The sequence below is a fragment of the Xenia sp. Carnegie-2017 genome, unplaced genomic scaffold, assembly GCF_021976095.1.
Source record: "Xenia sp. Carnegie-2017 unplaced genomic scaffold, XeniaSp_v1 HiC_scaffold_3, whole genome shotgun sequence".
Lineage (NCBI taxonomy): Eukaryota > Metazoa > Cnidaria > Anthozoa > Malacalcyonacea > Xeniidae > Xenia > Xenia sp. Carnegie-2017.
The window spans coordinates 7,653,292-7,678,567 of NW_025813493.1; the positions used below are offsets into that span (position 1 = coordinate 7,653,292).

Genomic DNA, 25,276 nt, shown 5'->3' on the forward strand with positions numbered 1-25,276 from the left:
GACATAAGAACGAACAATGACACTCTGATAGGTAAACTTTATAATAAACATACCTTAACAGATTTAGTAAGATTAAAGAAGACGCAACCATCTACATGATGTCTTTGCTTTTTCTTGATAATAAAGAAATTGGAATGTTCAATAAGTGCTTGATTTTAATCACCTGCTGTTTTTCTTGTAAAATATTGAATTTGTAAAATATGTGACACATGTAGAAAAACACTTGAAAATGAAACTTCCACGAATGTAACAAAATCAAGAGTGACAGAAAAGAAACGACGACGCCAGCTTGAAGATAGCTAGATGAAATGGAACACAGTTCAAGCACCTAACGTGTGATCCAGAGTTTTGGATGAGGACATATAATAGATATAATTGTATTCTTCACTCTATGGGGATTGCTCTCTACTATAGATACCTAGTACAATTGTATCTATATGTACCAAGTATTTATCATACACTATTTACTTTTTCTATTACGTGCAAGATGTTAGGCAAGATTTTCCTCATGCAAAATTATGCAAAATATGAGGCAAAATTTTACTTTAGCAAGATCTTGAAAGTGTAAGGCAAGTTTTTACTTATGGAAGATCTTGCAAGATATTAGGCAAGATTTTGTTACTGCAAGATCTTGCAATATATTAGGCAATATTTTACTCATGCAAGATCTTGCAAGTTATTAGGCAAGATTTTGTTACTGCAAGATCTTGCAATATATTAGGCGAAATTTTACTTATGCTAGATCTTGCAAGATGTTGGGCAAAATTTTACTCATTCAAGACCTTGACAAGATCTAGCGTAATATTTTAAAAGATCTTGCATGAGTACAATCTAGCAAGATCTTGACATGATCTTCCATAATATGTTGCAAGTACTTGAATGGACAAAATCTTTGCAAGATGTTGACAAGATCTTGCCTGATATATTGCAAGATTGTGCATGGGTAAAAAATTGTAAGATTTTCACAATATTTTGATTAATTTAGAATGATTTTGTGGTGTTGCATATGCTTGAGACTTAGGAAAAAGAGGGTTCACTTTAGTTGTCAAGGTAACTTTTTATCACGTACATTGTTTAAATAGACGGTCAAAAATTGCTTTCCGGCATTCCTTTACCGTTGAAGACCTTCGTATAATTTCAATGCCTGTTACTATTTAAGCCCACAGATGCATAAAATGTTGTTAGCTACGTAGATGCAAGCACAAAAGCTCTTTCCCCATTGGAAATATTATGCACCAATGAGGTTAGCATAGTGATCGCGCTTTAAAATTTTACGATAGTTTAATTGCCAAAAGTCATTTTTTATATACACCCTGTCGAAAGCTAATTAAAAGAAATCAAGGCTAGACTGCAGTTTAGCAGACACGAGAAGCGCTTGTATGCGGAGAGCTGGCTCGTTTTTAGTTTGGATTATAGGGTTTGGATTTAGGATTATATATTAATACATTAGGATTTAAAATTATTATTGGATCAGCATCCAATGTGTCCGCTAAACTGCAAAATCAAAGTGTTAACGTTGGCTAATATATACAATAAGAAAATGAGGTGTAATGGACAACCTAGAGGGTTTATCAAATCATTTTTGATCTGGGTCGACATTTAGAATTTGCATGATTCAGCTGTGGTTATTCCCCAAGGAGACGTAAATATTTTGGATTTGCTGTTTGCTGTAGGTGAAATATACGTATTTATTTATATTGTATACAATTGTATTTACCCCTCTATGGGGATTAATTACTTCTAAGTGATGAATCATATAATTCTAAATTTCAGCTGATTTCAAAGATGAGCAGTTTTTTGAGGCACTTTGTATGGCCACAATGTACAATTGAAGACACACCTAGTAACTGACCAATCAAAACACAACACGTTTACGACACACCTAGTCACTGACCAATCAGAACACAACACGTTTGTGATACTTGAGCCATATTTTAGGACTGCGTAAGAACATGCCATTTGAACGTGAACGTCGGTAGACGTACGAAGAATAGTTGGCCGAAGTCGTAATTATTCGTAGCTGAAATATTTCTTGGAGTTCTTTGAAACCCTTTAAAGGTAAATGTGTTGTTTCTTGTTCTGAGTACAATTGTACTACACTGAGTACGAATTGAATTGAGACGTGCATGTGATGTTCGTTTAGGCAAAGTGCGGTATGGCCTTTCCATTAAGTTTTCGTCCTTGTAACTTTTGTTTCTTCTTACTTAATTTTAGACATGAACATTCTTCTGTTTAACGACAAATGATCACGAATAGAGATTAAGAAACAACAAACAAATGTTGGTGTATTCATTCCGCAATTAAAGAAAATGACTATTGTTCACAGCGGTGGAAGAGAATTGTGGCTGTCGTTGACCATTTTCTCGAGAATGAGCAATATACTTCAATGAAGTCCTCTGAGCAATGATCAAGAATGAACGATATACTTTAATGAATTCCTCTGAGCAATGATCAAGAATGAACGATATACTTCAGCGAAGTCCTCTGAACAATGATCAAGAATGAACGATATACTTCAGCGAAGTCCTCTGAACAATGATCAAGAATGAACGATATACTTCAGCGAAGTCCTCTGAACAATGATCAAGAATGAACGATATATTTCAGCGAAGTCCTCTGAACAATGATCAAGAATGAACGATATACTTCACCGAAGTCCTCTGAACAATGATCAAGAATGAACGATATATTTCAGCGAAGTCCTCTGAACAATGATCAAGAATGAACGATATACTTCAGCGAAGTCCTCTGAACAATGATCAAGAATGAACAATATACTTCAGCGAAGTCCTCTGAACAATGATCAAGAATGAACGATATACTTCAGCGAAGTCCTCTGAACAATGATCAAGAATGAACGATATACTTCAGCGAAGTCCTCTGAACAATGATCAAGAATGAACGATATATTTCAGCGAAGTCCTCTGAACAATGATCAAGAATGAACGATATCCTTCAGCGAAGTCCTCTGAACAATGATCAAGAATGGACAATATACTTCAGCGAAGTCCTCTGATGAACAATGATCAAGAATGAACAACATACTTTAATGACATTGAAAAACACGTGACTTCTATTGTCCTAAAGGTCATCTCTATAAAGAATGCAAACTCTAGACACTATTCTTGAGCAATGCATCCATCAACCTAAAGCCTATTTCCATGGACAAGTCAATATTATGACCTTTTCAAAAACATTTTTCGTGGGCATTATCCCGCTAAGATCACGACTGGTCTATCAATCGCAATGATGAATAAAACCACGCCACTATCTAACGCCTAAATTTCAACATTATTTAATTGAAAATTTTCGTAATAAAAACATGGAATTTCTTTAAGATGAAAATACAAAACCTAAAAATCCTAATTTTCCGACTGGCTGTCGATATTTCCGATTTACTGCCGTAGACGACATGCACAGTTGCAAGAAATGGCCAATCTTGCTTCTGTGCTTGCCGTCGTCGACATAAAAGCGGGGATGTTTGTCAGGTAGCCTGAGAATTGGATACGATGGTTTACCATCAATGTTCTGAATTCTTTTAAAAAATTATTTTGGGCTTTTTATGTGGCTGTCCGTGCTCAGCATCCGATCACTTCATCTTCATACTTGGCAAGGGATTCGTCGTTAGTCGTAGTCTGTCGTCAAACTGCCGAGGATTCGTCGAAAACCGTGAGTGTAATAATAATAAACCTTTTACTTAGTTAGGCCTGTTAACAGGTCAAATCTCTTATATAATTCGGGCAGTAGCCACAACAAATCCTGGTGTTCAGCATATTCCACATAAGGCTATTTTTTAATGCAGGTAGGCAAATAAACATATTTAAAGAAATTCACATCTGCATTTTCAAAAATAATCTTGATTAAGAGGTGATAAAAGTGTTCTTTCGGTTGAAATAATACTATTGTGTTTTTCGGTTCTGCTTTAATTACATTCAAAATTTGTATATCAGTAAGCGTGAAGTTGTATTATAAGTCTGGCATGCAATTGTGTTTGTTCTGTATAATTTACCTTCGAAAAACCTCTGTGTGAATATACTGATTTAAGGAGCTACGCATGATCGCAGCGGCTGTTGCCTCGCAGAAGGATAGACAGGACCATAGCTTAGAATCGGAAATGCAAGTGAAGTTTGGCCCAAGGAAGGCAACTTCAACTTGGGTTTAGTGGGTACAAATGGTACCTTAGCGTAGAGGATGCAAATTGCATCTGTAAGAAGACCTTTGAAGACTGGATCAAGCGAGCACGGCGTATTGAAGACCGAGGGAAGATGATGGTTTTGGTGGAAAGAAAAATATCTCTCCCCTAGTACGGTAAAAGCATGCAGTCGTTGTAGATGGCCGACTTCATGAACGGCTTTCTACAGTGACTATTAAGGCACTCCTGGATCCCCTATAATGCATGCGTAGTTCAACCCACCCCTGTTGGACGTCACCCGTAGGTGCAACATGCACTAGGTTAGGTTAAGTTAAGGGCATGATGGGTTACCTCCTTCAAGGGGCATTCTTTTTCAGGGCGGAATTCCGGTGCCATGCGCAGGTAGGAAGTTTAGATAGCATAGACATGCGCTGTAGTTGCGGTGGGTAGTTGCTACGCTCAGATAACAGCGTGGGGTTTGTCCCTTTAAATGATGAACCCCACAGTCAAGAGAAATGAGTGAATTTTAAATGCTTGAAAGAAATCTTTCAATCTTGTCACTCATTCCTAAATCGACAAATAGATACTCAAAAAAGTATTTAATTTGTTAAGACATTTACAGTTTAGGGGCGGCGTGGCGATGACTGTAAATGTGTTAAGGGACATGTTGTTTTCTGTCAAGGAAAACTTCATTCCTGGGAATTTCAATGCTGCAAGCCACAGCGAAAGTGAGCGTAAAAATAAATTAGTACACCAGGTCTAAGTATGCGGAATGCCTTCATAATAACGTAAAAGACAACACGGTTTTAATTAAAGTACATTGTTTTGCTTTTTTTTATAATGGTTACTATGAAGACAAACCGCAGACGTTGTCACATATTTAACTAAAAAGTTACACGAAGGTTTCCATGTTCACCAGTCGCGTTTCTATGAAAGTCATGTATGTGATAATTGTCAAACTTTAAAATATAATTTAAATAAAGCGCTGCCGGTTGTTTGGTTAAACTATCACCACTTCATTGGTAACCAAACTTAACGTGTGCTTCTTCAAGAGGTTTAAAAAAAACATTGAATTTCGTCTGACCGTACAAACTATCTTGAAGTACAGTAATCTAATCCATGTCATACAGCCATCGCTTGCTCCAATTTTAGGCGTTAGTGGCACCGGACACGCAAAGCACTGAATTAAACGGTGCAAAATAGGGGCGCTTAAGTGGCGCTAGGTGCGACTGATTTGGTCATGGATTAGATAAGAAAACCACACGTTTTAAGAAATTCCCATCAAACACACAATTTTCTCGTGCAAAGAAGAAAATTGTCCACTTCGGTGATCGGTTTAATTTGGCTTTGTATACGTATATGTCGGTTAAAATGGCGACTTTCTTCCGAAACTATAGTGCACGTTAAAAAATACTATAAAAATTTTGGACTTGAAGGTGCGCTTTGAAAAATGGACGGTCTTTTAATTTTTGGCTTTTGCATCGTTTCAAAGGTATGTAAAGTTTATTGTTTATATACATGGGTCCCCAGGGCGCGGAACTTCGGCTAAAATCCCTAGTGGTTTTTCCTGTTCAGTATCTCAAAGTTCTTGTGCCTTTGTGTTCGGTCTTGGTTTATACCGTTCAGGTTTTTCCATTAGGGATTTTTTATATCGGTTAAGTCTTCAAAAAAAAAAGTGAGCTTGGTGTTGGACTAAACTTGTACTACTTCATGTCATATACAATAATGTCACCTAAAGAAACACAATTTGAAAGTTATGAACGATTAGCTAAGCAAACCAAAGATCTATCAGCAAAAATTTACGGCCATCTTCATTTTCATCAAAAAAACCAACATGTTTTAGCTCTGTCGCTTTTCGAACAGTTTGGGTGATTTTAGTTGAACTATTTTGCATATTTATTTACATATCACGTGATGTAAATGTGAAAGTTTTATTACCGTTTAATTGTGGGGCTCGAAGTTGGACATTTTAGCATTTCGACATTGAAACGGCAGTATAAAAAGTCTGGTAATTGTTGTTTGTGACGTTAAATAGTAAAGTGTAATGCAAGGAAAGCATCCATGCTTAAAACGACATCATGAAACTATTGACCTTTGTTTTACTATTTCGCTCAAGCAATAACTTACCAGCTTTGAGCTTCAAAAATTCTACAAAGATCAAATTTTGGAACTATAAAATATCCATAATGTGTTCATTGACAAAATTTTCTGCACTATCTAAAAGAAACAGCCAAATTCGAGTATTTTCAAAAAGCGGTACAATTTAGTCTTTGGGTTCGATTCCCAATGCACTGTTATTATACAACAAGGAGTATATGCATAACAATTAGCAATTTCCCATCATAAATGAGGTTGAAAAGTTTTTTTTGTGGAAATAATTACATCTGTATTCTTTTCTATGTTAAAGAGTTGTACGCTCAATATGTACACCAGCGTAATATAGGAAAGCGTATTTAGGGCAATATATATAAAATAATTTCATTTTAAAGATGTAATGTTCTTGACAAATGCACGTGGTCTGATGGGAACGCTAATATATTCGACATTCGTTTACTCAGAAATCTTTTACAAAAAGAAAAATTTGTATTCTTGGCAAATGTCTCATGAATTCTTTACAAATACGATGAAAGTGGCTTTAGTGTATGAAAAGAATTATAACCTATATATTTTTTGTAAATATGACACTAAAAATGCTTCGTTAAACATTTTGCTTTTCAAAGAATCTATAGATATGACTATTGATGCTTGCCTTTAATTTTTGATTATGTTCAAGATACCTATTTGCAGTCCCTTTTTGGATATATACAATCCAGGTTTAGAGCTTCATCAACCCAAAATGTAATGTACTTCACGTGACGTAAGTATTGACGTCACGTGACGTGAGTATTGCCTTTGAAAACTTACGTATATTAATGTATACTTTTATGTAATTGCTTCCATAAGAAATACATATCCTGAAAATGCCCGTCCTTAACCTTTTTCAATTTCTAATTTTCGTTGAGTTTTGACGCGTTTCTTTGGTGTGGAATTAGCATTAGTGTTCGTACTAATTATTCCAATGTGAACTGCAAATTTTCTTGTTTCAACATGAGCAATGTGAAAAATATATCAAATGTCATCAGACAATATAAATCACATAATTTTTGGTAGGATGAATGTCATTCTTTATTGATTTCAGCAAATCTGTACGTATACAGCTGATAGCTTCGTCTCATAAGGTCTTTCCTATTCATATTGTCCTGGTTGTGAATAAAATTGACCAGTTTGCTTTGGTGCGTCGCAACTGATGTAGAAAATTTTAAACTCTTTGCTGATTTGAGAATGTTTAAAAACGCTACTTGATTGAATAGCAAAATATCAAATTTTGATTACAAATTGTGATTGACTACCTTTCAAGCCAGACCGTGATTTGATTAGCAACGGTCTGCTTTACATCTTGAACAGTTTGAATAGGGTGTACTTCACATTGGAATAGGGTTTGGGGTTAGCAATAAGGTTATCAAACTAAAGAGTAGAGTTATTAAATAGTCAGAATAGTGGTTGTGCTCGTGTTAGTGTTAGCATAAGTAATGTGCGTCTTTGTCTCAGTGTTCGTGCTAGTTTTAGTCTTATGATAATGTCTTCATAGTGAAGATGTCTTCATGCTGGTGTTGGTCTAAGTGATAGTAGCAGTTTCAATGCTCATTATTGTTGTTAGTCTTTGTGTATGATGCTCGTGTTAGTTTTTTCTTGGTGCTGGTATTTCTGTTAGTCTTGGTGAATTTGTCACCGTTTATTAATTTTACAGTTTATTTTGACGACAGTGAATAGAGAAGAGTATGGTGATGATTTTACTGTTTTGGTTACAATGACGGGGGCGGAGAATATTATATCCAATCCTATCCTTGCCTCTCTTTTCCTTACTTCTGTTGTTGTTGCCTCTTCTCTTCTCGATGTTTGTCAATTTTTATCAACTCTTGTGCATGCCTACCCTCTACTCTGCCTTTTTCTCCTTGATTGTCCTTTATTCTTTTTTCCTCTTGTTTCCTCTCCCCTTTTCTCTATCGTCTCCTCTTCACTCTTCGATAGGTCTTGTTGTATCAAGAAATTTTTGTTCTTATGTTGGAAAACCAGTGTAGCACTGTTGCTTTTATGTAGTAAAATGTAGTTTGATGAGCAAGGATCGTCCTTTGTCGTAGATAAAAAAAAATTTATGCATTTGGAGCAAAAAATTGAAAACAGTTGAGCTTGGTTTGGAAGAAAAGAAATAGACTAGAAATTAATTTAAATGGTTAACAAGAAGCTATCAAAAGTTTATGTATTTATTTAAAAATGAAAGGATGAGAGGAGATAAGGAATTTCTAAAAAAACGTAATTTTGTTGCATATATTAACACCGCTTAAGTAGGAAATCCATCAATCATTACTTGATCTTTAGGAACTGTAATTAAGAGAAAATATAGATTGTTCGATTTATAGAATTAAGTAAGAAAATAATGTATTCTTTATTCTTGTCTATCTTTATGTCCACATCTTTTGCCTACCTTTCTGTGAACCTTCAAGTTCGCCTGTGTACCGTCAAGTTCACCTGTGTACCGTCAAGTTCACCTGTGTACTTTCATATTCACCTATGTGTCTACCTCTGTGTCTACGTAACTAGTTTGCGTCTATCTGCGTACACTTATTTGTACTTTAGTGCTTTCTTCGTCTTTCTTTATGTTTACCTTTGACTTTGTGTATACCCTTTGGTGTACGCTTGTGTCTACCTTAATGTCTACTTTGTGTCTATCTTTATGCCCGCCTATGTTTATGTCTACCTTAATTTACGAATGTTCTTGTTGTTGTAAGACATAACACGATATAATGAAATCAGACCATACCTATAGGACCTATAAGACCATACATGTAAAAATGTAATTGTGCTGTAAATATTTAATTACGTATGAGAAAGAATAATTTCATATAAGAAAGATTAAACATCCTTAGTTGATGTTTAGGAAGAACAAGTTAGAGGCAATAGGGATTGCTCAATCAATTTGGTTGATGTGTAAAGAATAAATTTACTTTTTCATTTTATGTAAAGAATGAGTATTTTGATATTTTAGACAGAAAAGATAAGGTTAGATTATAGAATGGAAAGATTTAATTATTTGTGTCGTTACAGTTGTATGCAGTGGCTTTTGGAATTGTTAAAAAAGGAGAAAGGAATGCAAAGGAAAAAGTTCGCGTTTGTTGAAAGTTTTAAATTGCGTTAAATATTGTAAGAAATGCAAGAAATATAGTCTTTGACATGAAAATGCGTGATATATAATCTTTGACATAAAAATTGTTTGAGCTGCAGGTCTTTGGCGTGAAGTTGCGTGAAAAATAGTCTTTGCCGTAAAAATGCGTATTCTATAGCGTCCTCTTTTGCGTAAAAATGTGTGAACATAAACTTTTGCATGAAATTGCATGAAATATTGTCTTTCCCATGAAAATGCGTGAACTATAGTCCTTTGCACGAAAGTTTGTGAAGTATAGTCTTTGCCACAAAAAGCCACGTCTGAGAAACTAGGATACGCCTCTGTCACAGACTCGGCAGCGCCGTGAGCCTAGGTTGGCTTTTTGTATATTCGATTTTTCCTTTGACAACAAGTTGTCATTCCTTACAGTACAAACAGTAAGCGATGGCATCTCTATATACTGCACAAAAATTTAGTCTAATGTGAAAAATGCATCGCGATGTTAAATATTAGGGCGCTCTTAGAGTTTCTCTAGAAAACTGTTTTAAAATACGCTCGTTATGCGCAGAAGGGCGCGAATCGAAATCTAACAGAATATCTTTAGCAGACCGATTGTGAACCCGATCGTGTAAGAAGAGAAGGCAGTACCACCCACACATAATGGAGCGCAGATCCTGTATCTTGTTGCAAGAATAGCGAACAACAAGTTTTGACCGTTCCACTTTTAACTACGTTAGATGGTGGAAGGCCGAAGCTGTCAAAGTAATCTACACAGAACTCGTCAGCAAAGGCACAAATTCAGTGAGTCCCACCTCCATCGAGAAAGTCTTGTAAGTTCATTATAACACTTTCTTCAGCTTTAAGAGGCTCTTTAGGAAGCATGTCTTTTGAGAACACCCCCTTAAATCCTTTAGCTACTGCTTTTAGATTACCATTTACTATACGATTGATATCTTTGTTTGATAGCGGCTTCCACTTCCTCACCCGCGTCACCGCGTCCCGGAAAGGAATATTCCTTCCCCCGACGTTCCTAATCCAAGGATTTTTCCTAGGACAGGCGCTACGATGGGAGCAGCTCGACCTGCAAGCAAAGAACCAAGGAATCCACCTTCTTGTGCGCGCGTCATGGCTGTAATCTGACTCTTTAGACAATTTTAGATCGATTCCAGATCCTTTGGATCTTGCACCCGTTATTCGCTTGATCTGTGTATTAGTAAGCATAAGCATATCAGGACCTTTAAGAGCGCTGTTGGTAATTCGCAAAGTTACTCCACTTTTGTCTCTAACTGCTTTTGCCAAGGTAGTTTTCTGATCTTTTGAAAGTTTAACACCATGAACTGTGTATCCAGAACGACTTTTCATACCAGAGCTACTACCGAAACCAAGAAGACTGTTATTATACTCAGGTCCATTAAATGGTGTAATACATCTTCTTCTTACTATACCACTACCAGCAACTGCTTTTTGCGTGCTGCTGCCGGTAATAGCACCTGATATAGCTGCTAGGCCTAGAGACGGTAAGACTTTTGGTATGAGTTTAATGACCGTAGGTATGAGTTTTCCAACAAGATTTCCAATAAAGCTACCACCTTCTATACTTCTTGACCCAGGAAGATAAATACCAGCGCCTTTACACTCCTGAGTGATTACTCGCTCCATGAGGGGTCTGAGAGCTTTAACGAATATTGCGTTATCAATGTCCGACATTTTTGTGCACATGCAAAACAATTTGCGTATATAAACAGTCGAAAAATTTTTATTTATTTTTTTAATTTCTAATTAATTCTGGTGCGAAGTAATCGGATTAAACGTAACATATCACATCAGACTAATCATCACATCAGACTAACAGACTAAACCATTATGTCCACTTTACCGTTAATCGCATTGAGCCGAAGGAAACGCTCGCTAAGCACGAAGCAGTACACGTGGTACGCCTGTTCACTACCAGCATTAATAGCACTATTAAAAGGGCCACCTAAGATCCAACGCACATCAATGCTTGCCGGAGCTTTTTTCAAAGCTTCAGGATGAAGCTAACGTCAAAGTTGTAAATAGGAAAGAGGTTTGCAAAGTCTCCTAAGTTTACTTGAGAGCCTGTATCCGGGTCGCTGTATTTCATCGCAGCGTCTTGGAACATCATGTAAGCTCTGCTGTAATTTCTTTCAACATCTGTGTAATTGACTTCAAGCTCTTCTTCAGGATACTTGTGATTCTTATTAATCCGCACATGAATCTGACGCAAATGAGCATTATCAAACACATGTATAGTTTGTTCTTGATTGTCTGAGCGCTCTGCATCTTAGAAACGCTACGAAGATGTGTGTTGGTAGCTCTTCACTTCCGTTTGTCGTCACACGCCATGAGACGGTGGTTTGACCTCTGGTGAATCTCTCTCGGTAAATACGACCTTGCTCAAAGTATAGCATGCGTGTGTAACCAGCAACCAACATGCTTTCTATCATGGTTTGAACTTCGATCGAAGGTCTGATGAAAGGAACCCAGAGTGAAAGATGTTTTATCTGAAATTTTCCAGCATCTACCCCATTTGCTCTATGAAGCGAGTTTTCAGCAGAAGCGCGAGTGAGATTCAGATTGAACTTTATACCTATGAAAGCTGAATCAATGTCTGTGGCGAAGCCTAGGATGTCAGCGAGGGGAAGCATCATGGTAACGTCTTTGGCTCCCGCGCAGAGCTGGCGGCGACTGGCGAAACCAATGTTGAAGTTAGGGTTCTCTGTTGCGTTGAGGTTTAAGTTAAAGTTAGCCCGGAAGTTGCCGCGATTCTAAGCGACACCGTTACCTACATTAGCAGCAGGAAGCAACTGAGCGTTAGTTCTGTTTACATGCTTATTAGAAACAGCCCCACTGGTAGCTCCAGTGTCGCGGTACCAGAAAGCACTAGTGGCGGTGCTCCTGGACGAATCATCCGAATCAGTTACAAGCTGCATGATCGTGTTGACAGTTGAAGTATACTGACTTATTTCTTCAACGGTCTTGTTATTAACCTGGATCTGGACCGTCTCAAACAGGCTCCAGCCACCATTCGCCAGAGCGACATTGTCGGCGGCATCATAATTGGTGCCATCGCTCTTTACCACGCGACCTCGAACTTCAAAAACGGATCTGTGAAGCCATATAAGCTGGTCAACGTTCTCAGTGTCGTTATAGATATTCTTATTATCGAAATTTGGATCGCGGGTAAGAATTCTTTTGAACTGCAGACGCTCAAAAGAGCGGTCAACGATGGGCTCGTCGAAGAGTCGAAGTGCTGCGAATATCATGTCCGTAGCCATTGTTATGATAGTTTGTAGTTCGTACAGTATATATATTATAAAAAATTTGCGTCTGCCGATCATCAGACCGATGTAGTTTAATTATTATTTCTAATATTTAGTCTGATGTGATATTAAGGCATACATTATGCCGTTACCTGACACGAGGTTGCTTAGAATACCTAAGTCTCGAGAAGTCAGCTGCTGCTTAGCAAGGCTTTCAGCGCGCGATACTAGAGCTTTTCTAGCTTCAGAAGTCCCAACCAGCTAATTAAGTTTAGATCTAGCTTCTTTCGTTAAAGCAGTGCGAGCACTTTTTGCGCGCGTTTTTGCAGTACTAATATCAGCTTCAGCCCCAGCACGAGCCACTGCAGATGCACGTGATTTAGCTTTATGCGCGGGCGCGGAGGGTGGGCCAGCCGTCTTTGGCTCCTGCCGTTGTCCTGGGTTTGACCTTCGCTGTATTTATTCTAGCATAATTACAAGAAGTACGTAAGCGAGCTAGGGCTGGGACGCTTAGACTTGTGTATATTCCTTCTCAAACTGTGAGGTGCGCTAGAAACGACGCTTTCTCAAGGTGAAGTGCGCCAGCCGAAACGCTCTGTATACTACTGCTGCGATTAAAAATGCGACCGCAAAACTTACCATTAGACATGGTCAGTGAGCGCTTTCTCGCGCAATTTCGGCATTTCTGACCACAGTGACGTTATTCTAAAGTGTGTCTAACCAATTAAAGCTCACAATTTTGATCACCTGATTGTGGTAGATCACAGTTGGAAACGGTTGCGCAATATTTATTGCGCAATTTCATAGTAATTCGACTGAATTAAGAATTACTTAATCCTAATATCGACTTATGCGTGCCGTGCGTGTTGTCAGTTTATATTCGGACAATATTCTCGACGATTCCGGTTAAAAACATGGATTCCATTGCTTTATCGAAAGTCATCGACCTTTTTTAGCATTATAACTCGAAGGATATCACTTCACTAGTGAATTAATATTGCTTCGAGAACAATGCGAAAAAGCTATTTCTGAGGGACAAAATCGTGTAGGTAATTGTAAACAGATTACAGTGCAGCTGTGCGAATTTTGAAAACTACAGTTTCCTAAGAGTCAGAGAGAACGATCAAAATCCAAGGCCCCTTTTCTTAATTATTTCATGTTAAAATATTTATGAATCTTCTATTGTTTTAGGCTAGGATACATGATGATAGTATATTCATGATTCCAGCTAACTATATTATGCATTTCTTGGTCTGGCAAAAAATCGAGTAATGCACGATGAATTGATTAATTGTGTGTTTTACAGTGTTTTCAAACTATAATATACCTAAGAAACCTAACCATTAACCTTACAAAGGAAATCGTCTTCCAATAAAGTAACATTATTTATGATAATAGAAGTCATAAAATATGTGTTAGTAATTGGTGTTTGTGTTATTTTATAAATATGGTTTCACTATGTCTTCATGTGACATCAAAGTGCTATGATATACTACCTATATTGTTTCGACACTCAGGAAATGCAGGAAATCTACTTACTATTTTACACCATTTGTATATTTATACAAACATCATCAACCAGCTCCACTGAAAACACCTTATTCATGACCTTTTCTCTGATTTATCAATATATATGTTTATAATATACACTAAGTATTCTTATCATTTTTATGAAGCTTGAAAGTAAATGTAAGTTTGGTATTTATCACTTTCTTTCTTTGAATACTGCAAATACTTCTCTATGTTGAATACACTGGCTGATGGGAACTGTGTGTACAATGCATGCTTCATTTCACTGGTAGGGGATAAAAGGTTATCGCTCCTTATGTGCTACCTTACCAGCATTGAATTTTTTTAGAATGCTGAATATTATGCTCACCAAAAACATAAGGATGGGATATTTACATGTTTTCAAAATGCATTTTCTTTGCGTTTGTCTCATACTTCCCTTTCAGTATGTGAATAGCACAGCCATATTGCAGCAGCTTTTGGGAGAAGCTAAGAATAATTCACACAGTTTTATGCATTCATGAATGATGTGTATGTTCTTATTGGTATCTGTTACATCCTGCATTATTAAATCATACTACCCAATTGCAAATGATTGTTTACCAGATTGGTATTCTCTTTGAACATTGCTTGTATTACCATGTTCCATGCATACTACTTCTTGCACATAGGAAGAAAGATGATGCATTAATTTTTTGTAGTGTATTGTATTGTTCTTTTTACTTTTCATTGCAAAAAATGACGTGCTTCATCTTTCTATTGCTTCCAAGGAACAATACTATGATTATGACAATGGATGAAACTGTTTTGATTTGATTATGGTATAAGACTTGGCAAACACAAGTAGTAATCACAGACAAAATTTAAAACTGGCCAAAATTTGCGGATTTTTTTCCTGTTCAGATCATGGATAGGGTTTTCCTATATTCCTTAATATATACTAAAAACAGGAAATCGCTTTTCTGAGAGTTAAATTTTATAAAATTTTATAGGCTGAGGAAAGATCCTAGTGATAGGGAATCATGTCAAAGAAATACACTAAAAACCTAATTCTAATCGAAGATGCTTTTCGTAAAATGTGTCGGGCAAAATTTAAAAGCTTATGTAGAAAATGCTGTGTGTTTGACATTTTTATCCATTGTTGAAATATATCTGTAATACAAAACTACGTGTAACAAGTTGTAATCAACCATATTATCATATAAAGTAAATGTACATATTATCATAATGTATAAAAAAAGTAAAATGATGAAGTTTTATTTCTGCTAAGAATAAAATATTATTGACAAATCAAATGATTTACTGAATTACATTATCTTTGATAATTTAAAAATCAAGCCGTAAGATTTTTTTTGAAGTTACATAAAGTTATTGCGTGGAATCCGAAAGACAATACTGGTGATTGCTACCTACCATGCCACTTGTACTGCCCACCAACCAGAGATGACCGCGATTGCATTAAAATAAAATTAATAAAATCTTTTTATGTTGTGTTTCCAAAGGAGAGGCAAACCTCGACATACTTTGTAATTAAAAGAAATCTTGAAAAAATCAATATATTGTAAATCTTCACATTTAGTTTTTCTGTTGGGACAGGTTAATCCTTTGGTTAATTTACCAATAAATTGATGCATTGTAGGAATCAGAAATATCTGGAATATGATATCGAACTAAAAATTAAGAATCATTTTGTCTCACTCATAATGGATGACGATTTTAGAAAATGACGTCAGATATTGCATTCATGAATTATGATGTTTCTAATCATATATGATTTATCAAACATCAAGCACAGCATAAAGTACCATTTCTTCAATTGCAATGCTTATGATTGTACAATGAATGCAAATTATAAATTATTAGTGAAAACATTTCAGTTTTTTAAAATTTTCCTTAGTACAGACTACAGCTAAAGTGAAGTGTTAATCTTTCTCATGACATATATCAGTGAGGAATCATAACCAGATCAGTGCGGTATCCCTCAGAAAATTTAGTGAAGTCACACGGACATTTCCTTTTTGTAAATATAAAAAAAGTAAATAAGATAATAAAATTATCCATTTCTTTACCACTTTTCTTTAGTGAAACTTTCTTCTTTGTGCACACTGTTTAGTCAAGACTCAATAATTGTCATGAGCATTCTTTATTATCCGTACGCTCTCCCTTAAATTACGTTTCATTTATTTGTGCACTAAACACTCACATTCTTGCATCGTGTTCTCACGTGCTATTATCACTTGCTATTATCACGTGCTTATAAAGACAAATGCTTTGACTGGCTTGAGTGCAAATTGATGGATAATGAATCCAGCTTTTACTGCAATTTATATATATATAAATAATACACATGTGAGCTACTTATAACTTCACTGTCATTAAGGTTATCCTTAGTTAGGTGTTTACATTTGACCTACTATCAATATTATTTTACTTTAAATATTTATAATTTTTATTAAAAATATTTATAGCACAAATCAAGGAACATTTACCGTCATCACTTTTCACCCACAGTTACATAATACCAAAATACATATAATGATTCGTTTTCAGTTAAGTTTGTATTTCTCTTTAAAAATTGATCTGAGCTCAATCAACCAACTCAATTAACGTATTTAAGGGTATAAGAAAGTGCGGCGCTCTTCAAATATTTGTAACTTTAGATACGGCGCACATATGGGAGACATGCTTAATCGAGGTAGATACTCTTTAAAACGAGCTTTCAACTGTATATTGTGTGTTGTAACAACAACACCTAACAAAAATTTTCCTTGGATGTTTTAGAAATTTCGTGCAAATGAAATCATGTCATAGCAAAAGAACATGTAATGAAATTGAATATTCAATGCAATGACGTAGATACGATAGTGTTAATCACGCCCGTAAAATGACCACTATTGTGTTTGATAGTTTCATCCGTGCCAGCAAATGATTGTAACGATGGGAAACATCAAGCAAGAAAATTCAGAACATTCTTTACTCTATACAGGCATAGACTTTTTTCAAAAGCATTTTTAAATTCAATGAATGCAGTCAAACTTACCGTAAAAAGGCATCCTTTAGACCATGACTTGGTGTGTTTTTGTCGGAGGTGTCCGCTGATGAGATGCTGGTGGATTATTACAAAATCATAAAAAAGTATAAATATGATTGTTTTAACAATGTTTTAAAATATGATTATATGCTTCATAACGACTGAAAAGTCTAACATCTGTACAGTGAAACGTTTGAGTCCATAGACTTTATCAAACAACAAATTCACTATGTATATTGTCATTGTATAGACACAATGCTTAAAGTTCACATGACATGAAAAAAATTTTCTTTGAGGAACATAAATGCGCAAACCTGGAGAAGAAACTATAGTGGTTCATGAAGAAAAATGAAGGAGACGAAAGAATTTACATGCATTACAAAACAACATCTATTTATATACCGTAATATGTCAATTAGTCGGGATAATTACTAATTTGACTGAAAATAGATCAAGTGCAACCGCTTACAACAGTTTATAATGTTGTTTGTGAAGGTTGTTTTGGTATTCACCTCCGCTAAGGAAAGGTTGTAAATATGTCTTCACATACAAGAGGTCTTGGCTTTTGAGAAGTGTCTAAGTTTCTTGACTGTATACAACATTTTTTCATTCTGTATCAACCCTAAATATGGTTTTCAATTATTATATGGTATATTTATGAATAAATAAAAAATTTATTCAATTGTGTGTTTGTTAGTCAAATGATTTTCGACAGATGAGAATAGAAATACGAGAATAAAGGTCAGCTTGTATAAAGACGGTGGCGATAGTAGGAGAATAGAAGTAAAACAATAGTGATCGAACAGTATAAAGCTAGGACCATGGAGGTAGGAGAATACAAGTAAAACATTAGTGATCGAATAGTATAAAGCTAGGACCATGGACGTTAGGCTTATCTTTGCTCTCATTTCCCTCTGTTTTACGATTAACGTAAATTTTTCAAACTAATAGTTCATTTTCATTCAGTTAAATTCAATTTATTTCCTCGATAAAAAGCAACTTTCAGATTTATGTATATTGATTATGAATATGTTAATTAAGCATTGTGCTTGACTCTTCAATTAGAATATTATCAATAGGTAAATTAAAAACTTGTTAATAGTATTTTGTCTTTTTAAAATTAAATCCATATGTACGCTATCGTACCTTTTTTCTTAATCTGCCCGTACTCGCACGGTCAGCGGCTAATCACTACGTGAAATGTGGTTGTATCTAACATCTTTTAGTAACATCGGGCATCGCAAAATAAGGCCTATTTCAAACGTTATATTTTGCATTTTCTCGAATACAATTTGTCGCTCGCGTTTTGCTCACAACAAAGTCTGGAACGCGATAAAGGAAAGGCGTCGTGTAATATTATTCAAAGAATAACAATCAACGCTGAATAAGGGTTGCTGCATTTTTTCAAAACAAAGTAGAAGTGCTTTTACAACAGAGATTTTTAAAATACGTTGCCTCAGACTAGTTAAAATATACAAGGCATGTTCAATTGTTTATCTTCTTTGCTTAGCTTGCGATATAACATGACAATACAAGTCTGTAATTGTTTACCGTGTTTAAATTTGAGCTTTGCGCCATATTAAAATATCTATTTTTACCATAGATGTAGTAGTCATAGGTGCGTACATATTATATGTGTGCGCGTTGGGCCATCATGATTATTCAATATGGCGGCGTCAACAGGGCAAAAGATATGTAGATTGTATTACAAAAATGAGGTTTTTCGTAGTTCTTACCACTGTATTGTATCGAAATTCATCCAATTAAAGTTTATTTGAAAAAGGAACATACAGCGATTATTTTAAGCATGTATTTGAGTGAATTCAATAAAAACTCGCGAAGTTATCCACCGATAACAGTTTGTGTAAAATGGTCACTTGGTCAATTCCTGCATTTATTGCCAGAAATATAGTACTTTGTTGACATCTAGCTTTTTCAACAAGAGTAGTGCATCAAGCTCTTAAAACAGAACATTCAGACAATTTTACTGGTTCATTTGCCTACATCGATTTAACATGAACTATTTGCTAATCAGTTCAGTAAAGTTCCAATCAATAAATTGTGAATACGAGGAAACTGATTTTTCATACGAAATTGGTCGTACAGCTGTCGTAAAAATGCAATGGATAAAAGACATATTACAAAGCGCAGTTTAAATACAGATTGCCTTTAAAGTACTTGCACTGACTTTTCCTTTGCATGCATATTTAATCAGTTTGTATCATTTTCTTTTCTTTCGATGAAACAACAGCAACACACACCTCTCACTAACGTCCATAGATTGCTTTGTGATTTTTTCTTCTGACGATGTCATTGTTTGGTTCAATAGTCCGTTGAGGATGAATTAATTTCCAGGCATCCAATGCAGTTTTCTTTTGTCGCACCCTCCAAAATAAGACACTGTGTCACATTCAGTTAATGGATGGAATAATAGCTAGCTTAAAGAGCTGTTAAAGCTAGGAAAGCTTACTATGTCGTATACTGGGACATTTTTGAATTTTCTTTTCCGAGCCATAATATATTCAAAGTTTGTCAAAATCGATAACATTCTCCAGTGAATCTATATTGAATACAAGATAAGATATTCCGTAGAATATCAACTTTATTTGTTGTCTCAAGCTGTTTCGGGAAGTAGAAGAGAAAGTCGGTGGTAATGTATTCTTCAAATCTTCATAAAGGTATTGGCGGAAGCATTTTTTCGATAGCAGCTTTATAAACCACCTTGTGACATGCAGTACAAAGTATATAATTAAATCCATCTGTTTTTAAATGACGTGTCGTGCTCTATGATATTGTCGTGTTGAACAAGCACTTTGATTAGTCTGCTTTGTGGCATGTTCATAGCTGCTCGATAAAGATAGTTGCATAGGTTGGTTTTTGTAGTTAGTCATTTTTTAAAGTTTCTCTTACTTTGCTGGCAAAGTATGAACGCGAAACCAAAAAAACAGTCAATCTTTAACAAAGGAGTTTTGGCCTTATTTTTCAAATAGATTTCTTAGTGTGTTTGTTGTTCAGTTATTTTTCTGCATCAGATCTGTGATTGCATGGTTTGATAAGAAGTCAATAGATTGAGTGACATTTAAATGTCCACAGAAAAGGACATTAGCAACGAATTCTTTGTAACAAATAGTTTACCTTGCTACATGACAACATATTTTATTAAAATGACCTCTGTCAACTAGTAAAAGTTTAACTCTGTAATATATCAAAAACTATTCGGTTGAATAATAGCAAAATTATAATGAAATTTCTTACTTTGCAGAGATCCATACATTGTAAATATACTCAATTGGAAATTTACAAAACAGCTTTTCAGCTGCTAGAAGAAAAAACTAATTTATTCTCCCACACAAACAATTTTTAAAATTTAAATATTAAAGCAGCAGGTAAAGCGTTTCTATTATGCTGCGTAAATGCAAGGAAAATCTTATAAGACATCATGCATAGAGAATTTTGGATGGATGTTAAAACATAAAAGATGAATAAATTGGGTTCATTGATACCCGACGAAGCAAAGTTTATTAGAAACATGATGAATAATGTAAAATCTCTAAAAAGGCGTGTTAGAGCCACATCTACGTCCTATGACTTCTCTAACTGGCTTCTCAAACCTAAAAATTCACAACTCTTGACGTTGCGTGACTCAAAGAAGAGAATGAACAACTTAACTGAAATATTATATGAGTGTCTTCGTGAAAATTTTAATGCAAATTTAAAGCACGCTATTATAATTACGTCAATGGAATTAAGCTGTTGAATATTTTATACATTAAAAAGAATTTTTTTAAGAGGTGTTTATATTTTTTTGCAATCAATATTAAAAATTCCCTGTCACACAATCTTACAAAAGCAACGTAACAAAAGAGACATTTCTTTGCAGATTTTTTTTTCAGAAAGTGTTTTTTTTTGAAGAAACTGAATAAATTTGAGAGAACGTTTTTGCATTCAATGACAATATTATAATGAGCTATAAAATTAAACAAAAGTTGCTTATAGACAATACTCCTTTTTGCATTATAGTATTTTATCTATTAACGGAAACTAACATCTGCAGTGCACATTTTCCTTTTAGTTTATAGAGACACTTGAAATAGTTGACCAATTTGAATAACGTCAAAATAATCATATTTCTTCACGGGGTGTTGTTATAAGGAATTAAAATAATTTGGTCTATTATTTTCAATGTAAATGGTATTTCTTCGAATTGTTGAAACAATATTTTTGTTGCATATTTTTTCTGACACTAAATTTCTGCAATTACGGCTCTTTATCCAAAATATAATTAAAAATCATCAAAATATGTGCCCCGTCCACAGAAAAGTACTTGTCTTGTGTTGATATCAGAATTCAAAAAGCCAATATTACTAGCAATATAGGACAAGACAGTTTCTGCTTCTGTTAAATTTTTTCTAAGCTGCTGTTTGAGAAGAATAGAAAACAACTCGTCAGAATTCAAAAGAGAAATTTCATTGATAGCCAAATTGCCTCTTCAATGGTAAGTAACGAAAACATAAAGAAAACCTAAAATTCAGAGCCTATCACATAATTTAAGAACAATACCTCTTATGGATTAAACTTCCTTATGAAGACCATACATTTCATTTATCATAGTCATGCTTATACGCAATCCAACAGATAATCTAACACAATCTTTATCTTATAAAATACTTAAAGCATTAGGAAACATTTTTCTATGTTTTTTTAAACATTTTCTGTAGTTTAGAGTAGCGCAGCTAATCATGATTTATACATAGCTGCCATTTGGTAATTTGACTGGTCTAAAATTTTTTAAAAATCTTTTACCGTTTCGCAAATCTTTTTATCATTTTATGTTTATCCTTATGATGGAAACAAAAACGAATTGATGGATCATAACTAAAGATAAAGTTCTACTTATTTATATTTATGAATGTCTGGAAATATATTATATCATATTTCCAATGATACGCCAGAGAAAATAGCAGCTACATCAAAAATATTTGAAGCAACCATCATTAAGTATTTTTTCTAAATTGAGATAACAAAAAAAAGTTTTTTAACTATCATAGACATTTAAGAATAATGAAATATTTGCAAACTGTTTTACGTTTTTACATGAGAATGATAGTAAACTAAAACTTGAATCCATGTGTGATAAAGAATATTTGATTGGACATTAAAACTAAGCTTTAGGATTGAGGGAAATGATAAAGAAAGAGAGGTACATAATTCAACAAATTGAAATGGGGCAAATCATCATCAAACATCAATTCAGAAGTCATTTTAAAAAGCAAGGAATGCATGCAAAACAAATGATACATTTTTCGTCTCTTGTTTCTCCTGCTACAATTATTCAATTTTGCAAGAATATTTTTAACAGATGGAAAACGCCTTTTAATTGTCCGAAACAAAATATTTGAAGAATTAAAACTTTTTGATACTTCAAAGTTGAATTCCTCTATTTAGTTCTTTAGACTTTTTTTTACTTTAGCAATTCTGTCGAAATGCTCATAAATTTCATTCAATTCAGAATTTATATAATTATAAGAGTCGAACTTCTCTATACGATTGACAGATGTTGTAAAGCAGAATATCATGTATTGTTTAACGGCCTCCATTTTTTTAACTAGACGACATGTAGTTACAGAGAGGCCAGCGAGTCTGTTAAACACTGCGCTACAGATTATTTGGCATTTATTTTTGCTAGCTTAGTTAAGCAATACGTCTTTCCCATTCATCTGGTAAACTGAGTTAACATGAGCAAATTTGAAATCAACCCATTTTAAATTTTTTCTAAACCGCTCTTGGTGAATTTCATATATTGCGTCATTTCCTTATAGTGGACATTGAAATGTTTTATTTCTTTCTATGCTTTCGTTTCCTAGAAACGTTACATCCATTTATTCAAAACACGTTCTAGGCGGGTGAACTCTACTTATATGAATTGTTGTAAACATGAGTCTTTATAATGAACAATTTGTCTAATCTATTGCAACAATATCTAATCATCATAAATTATCTGAAAGCAAACGTGAAAATACTTTTTGGAGAAGGAAGTTAAAATGTTACATAATTATAGCAATCAATACTTGTCTTGTATACCAAAAAAAGTTTAAGAACAAATGATTATATGATTATATTGATGATAAGCCTTTCATAAATAAAGTAAATGTTTTACTACAAAAGCTTTAAAGAAATAGTAATCGTCCACCTTCTAATAAATAGAAAAAAAAGATGATATCAAGCTCAACAAAAGCGTTTCTTGGGACTCTCATAATCCTGTCTATTAGTGGCCAAATAGTAAATGGTAATGACGACATATCAATCTGCAAGAAAAGCTTAGAGACATTAAAAGACAACGTGAAAGAATGGATGGAAACTTGCGTTGATAAAAATGGCAATGACGATAACACAACTGCATGCAAGGAAGTAAGACAATACAACAAAGAAATGATGCAAATGCAAACTGAAATGTGTTTTTACAAAGGTATAATCTTTAGTTTTGACAAATTTTCATAGTTTCTTGTTCATAGCACCAAAAACAATATTCAACAAAAATAGGTAGAGGTTGTGCAGCCAATCTAATTTCAGTTATTAGTAATAGTTCTATAGTGAAAAATTCTTTCTAAAAATACTTATTCTGGTCTTTCACTAAATTTTATGATCGTAAAGTCTATAAAAATTTGCATTTTTTCAATCCACTCTCATCGTTGTTATTTATAGTTTTTTTTATTATTTATTTAGATGTTTATCCAAAGCCATATTTGATTATTATGAGCTTTGATAAATTATACTCTGTTGATTCTATTACTGGAGATATTTATGTCAGCACTATTAATGGCGCCAGTAAGAATAAATCTGACCATGCATCAAGATATAATGACATAGAAATTGATGTAGTTGAGAATGTGCTTTACTACATTGATGACAAAGACATCAAACGGGGAAATCTTGACTTGACTAGAAATGAAATTTTTGCGAAAAATGTTTCTGTTCATGATATTACAGTTGACTGGATTGGTCGTCGTATCTTTTACATTGACTCCACGAACATTATCTACCAAATTTATTTGAAAAAGAAAATTACAAGTGTTATGAGGCTTCAACCAGGCTTACAATTTTCCAGCATTGCATTTGACTCAAAACATGGGTAAGGCGATTTTGAAATTCTTTTCATTTACTTGTAAGCGTAAAATTAATAAACTATGTCAATCTATTGGAGGGTTTTCTTAAGTAAGGTAAGAGTTTTTGTTTTTAGATAATCAAAACTGCCAGTTGCATCAAAAATTTTCGATAAAGTAAAGGCCATAGTGTTCAAGCAGGTTTTGCAGCTTCTCCAATCCAAAGATTCTTAAAAACACGAATATGACATGGCGATAGAATTATCATTTTTAAATGATGCCAATACCTTTAGCTCCAGTGTCAATCTTTTTCTGATTTTTCAGAAAAACAATGAAAAAATTTGACAATTAAAAAGAGAAGGTTAAGATAGTTTTAAAAAATCGTTTTTCCAAACAAGCAGAAAAAAAAGTATCAACAAAAACAATGTTTTTGAAGCTATAGCTCTTTTAAAGACATTTGTGGACGATGATCCATCCAAGGAGCTGCTACTTTTCATGCAAGATGAAACTGAAAAATTAAGAAAGCTTAAAATTGAAATGACAAAGCTTTCTTAATTTTATATCTACATGAAATGGTGCATATCATTTACCAACACCAATTTTTCAATTCGAACAAAAATTCCACGCATCAGCTAATTTTCAGCATTATCAGTTACCACCACAATTCATTCAGCAGCCACTCCAAACTACATCATTACTCATTCTGACAATGATCGCAAACAATACCAATCATTATAAAATTTATGTGAATAAAAATAACATATTACATTTATTATTTTGTTCTGAACCACATGCAATATTTAGTTACTTCATATATTTTAGTTCGGTTTTTAAAAGAGAGATTTCAAATGATGAAGGTGATCTTTTCCTATTAGTTACAATAGCTTTATGTTGCTATATTATCAAATTTTATGAATATGTTCCATCAAACCATCTGTATATGAAGGTAGTTCTGAATACTTTGACAACATCTTTGTCTAAACTAAAAAAATATTCCATCTTTCCTTTCTTGCATATATCAGC

The 25,276-nt window shown here is 34.3% G+C and overlaps 1 long non-coding RNA gene across 1 annotated transcript; it reads right to left on the minus strand.

The window, feature by feature from the left end:
- Positions 1–16: 16 nt before the first annotated feature.
- LOC124454330 lies at positions 17–23,523 on the minus strand. Its single transcript, XR_006951406.1, has 3 exons — positions 23,513–23,523; positions 11,876–11,885; positions 17–113 (listed from the first exon to the last, which is right to left on the minus strand). It is a non-coding gene; the product is annotated as an uncharacterized LOC124454330 (long non-coding RNA).
- Between the last annotated feature and the right edge of the window lie 1,753 nt (positions 23,524–25,276).